Here is a 3,173-nt window from a genome sequence, read left to right on the forward strand (position 1 = left end):
AATTATTAAATTGATTACGAATGTCCTATTTAGTGATGTCTATACGACATCGTTTACAATCATTTAATTAATCAATTGGATTGGGTAATTGATTATTCATTATGGCCAAGTGAATAAATTAATGTATCATGGACTAATTAAAACAGGGGTGGATTACATACAAGGATAATTGGTGTAATTATTAACAAAGTATTAAAACCTTGGATTACACGCAGTCGATAACCTGGTGTAATTATTAACAAAGTATTAAAACCTTGTTACAGTTTGAATCCCTAATTAATTGGAATATTTGACTTCGGGAATAAGGTTAATTTTACGAGCATTTTATAATTATGACCGATGGACTATTATGGACAAAAATCAAATAGGTATCTAATAATACAGGACAAAGGACAATTAACGGAGGGTAATAAATTAAAATTAAAACGTCAAACATCCTGATTACGGAAGTTTAAATAAGCATAATTCTTTTATTGTATTTCTCATCGTACTTTTATCTCCTGTCATTTTATTATTCGCAATTTTATATATCGTCATTTAAATATTGTTATTTATTCTACGCACTTTAATTATTGTCATTTATCTTTATGCTTAATATTTAAAATCGACAAACCGGTCATTAAACGGTAAAACCCCCTTTTATAATATTACTACCTATATATAATTATATATATTTGTATAAATATAGTTGTTAAAAATATAGTACGTTATCACTAGCTCCCTGTGGAACGAACCGAACTTACTAAAAACTACACTACTCTACGATTAGGTACACTGCCTATAGTGTTGTAGCAAGGTCTAGGTATATCCCATAAATAAATAAATAAAACTTGTGTAATTTCGTCATATTTCGTAATAAACAATGATAGTATTTCGTACACCACCTCGCATACATCAAGTTTTTGGCGCCGCTGCCGGGGACTCGGTAAAAATGCTATATTTTTGTAAACTATATTTTTATAAAAATATATTATTTCTTAAAAATTTAAAAAGTGTTAAAAAATTAAAAATCAAAAAATAAAATTTGAAACTGTCGACCGAATTTTGAGCCTGCAATCATCTGAGACTGAATATCTCCGCAGTCGCGGAGCTCTTTTGGCATGAGATACCGTAGTCGCGGAGCCTGCCAGACTGAAACGTTGGACTACATTAATTACGAATTAGGGTTAAATTTATTATTATTATTTAATCTTTAGGGTTTAATTAAAATATTAATTAGTTTAATTTAGTTTTATTTTTAGTTTTAATTAGTATTATTAAGTTTAATAATTATTATAAACTATATAAATTAATACTTTTATAAAATAATAATATAAAAATAATATTTTTATAAAAATAAGTAATTTTATCATTTTTTGTCTCTTTTTATAAATTGAATATTTTAAACATTTGTATATTTATCGTTCGTAATTAGTTTTAAACTTAGTTATTGCCGTAGTTATTTTATATTTCTAGATCTTTAAGCTTTGCAGTAAAATCCCTTAAGTGCTTTTTCTTTAGAATTAAGATTTAGGCGCTTTAGAATTTTGCGACGCCGTTTATATATTTTAGTGCCATTTAAGTTATTGCCGTTTTGGATATAGAATTCCTTTTAAGTTTTAATACCTTTAGGCGCAACTTTTTAAAGTTAGTTTTTAGACTTTTAAGTTTCGATATTTTTCTTTCTTTTTATTATTTTTCGACTTTTTATTTTTCGACATTTGTTTTTCGACCTCTTGTTTTTCGACGCGCGTTTTTTTTTTCTTTCTCATTTCTACGCTCTAGTTTTTAGGACATAGAATTTCCTAGAATTTCTTTAAAATATCGACGAAAAATTATTTTAAGCGGTTAAATTGATAGACATCCAAAATTTTCTGGTTCGTAGTAATAGTTGGATTAGTTAGTGGCGAGTTGTGTACTTCCAATTTAAAGGGTCCTGGCTACCTGCTGCATCTATTGGCTATTCAAAACGTGGGCAAAATCAGAAAAGTCTATTAATTTGATAACTTATATAATTTTTATCTTTATAAACAATAGGATATTCAGTGAATGCACCGACCAAAACGTTCACCACCTTTCATAAGTTCACCACCTGTAACTCGATCAAGACATCTAGACAATATTATCGCCGTTGATTTTTCTTTAGAATCATCATCTAGTCGAACAAGTACTCCTACTCGAATTTCTGATAATCCATCTTTTGAACTCGATTTTACAATTGAGAACCCTAAGGATATTCAAGGACAATTCCAAGATCCTGAACCAATAATCATTCCTCTTGAATCATAAACCGTTAAATTAGAATCTTCTAGTGATTCGGATTCAACAATTTCAAATATGGAAATAACTGAACCTCTAAGTATGGAAGATCGAATGAGAGCCACACGCACGGGCCAAGGTCATGCCATTATTAAGCCAGATGTTAATGCGTTAGATTATGAAATCAAAGGACAAATCCTACACATGGTAACTAATCAATGCCAATATAGTGATACGCTAAAAGAAGATTCAAACGAACATCTTCGAACCTTTAATAGGATCTATACTCTATTCAAAATCAGAGAAGTTGAGGATGAACAGATCTATCTCATGTTGTTTCCCTGGACTTTAAAGAGAGAAGCCAAAGATTGGTTAGAATCGTTATCTGAAGGAGCGATTGATACATGGGATGTTTTAGTTGAGAAATTTCTTAAAAGATTCTTTCCGGCATCTAAAGCCGTAAGACTTCAAGGAGAAATTGTTACGTTTGCGCAAAAGCCAAATGAAACATTATATGAGGCATGGACATGATTCGGAAAGTTGTTGAGAGGATGTCCTCAACAAGGTTTAGACACTTATCAAATAGTGCAAATATTCTACCAAGGATGCGATGTTGCTACACGAAAAGACATCGACATAGCAGCTGGTGGTTCCATTATGAAGAAAACCGCTACCGAAGCTCACAAGATTATTGATAACACAGCATCCCACTCACATGAGTGGCACCAAGAAAAAGATAGTTTTCGTTCATCTAAAGCGGCTAGAGCCAATTCTAGCCATGACTTTGATTCTGTTTCCGCAAAAATAGATGCTTTCGAGAGACGAATGGAAAAGATGAATAAAGATATTCACGCAATACGAATCAGTTGTGAGCAATGCGGTGGACCACACTTAACGAAAGATTGTCACATTGAACAAACGATGGAACAAAGAGA

The 3,173-nt window shown here is 31.2% G+C and overlaps 1 non-coding gene across 1 annotated transcript; it reads right to left on the reverse strand.

Moving 5' to 3' along the window:
• Nucleotides 1-2,700: 2,700 nt before the first annotated feature.
• Nucleotides 2,701-2,807, reverse strand: LOC139886821 (small nucleolar RNA R71). The gene has a single exon (XR_011772683.1). It is a non-coding gene; the product is annotated as a small nucleolar RNA R71 (small nucleolar RNA).
• Nucleotides 2,808-3,173: the final 366 nt, after the last annotated feature.

This window comes from Rutidosis leptorrhynchoides, chromosome 1 (genome assembly GCF_046630445.1).
Source record: "Rutidosis leptorrhynchoides isolate AG116_Rl617_1_P2 chromosome 1, CSIRO_AGI_Rlap_v1, whole genome shotgun sequence".
Taxonomy (NCBI): Eukaryota; Viridiplantae; Streptophyta; class Magnoliopsida; order Asterales; family Asteraceae; genus Rutidosis; species Rutidosis leptorrhynchoides.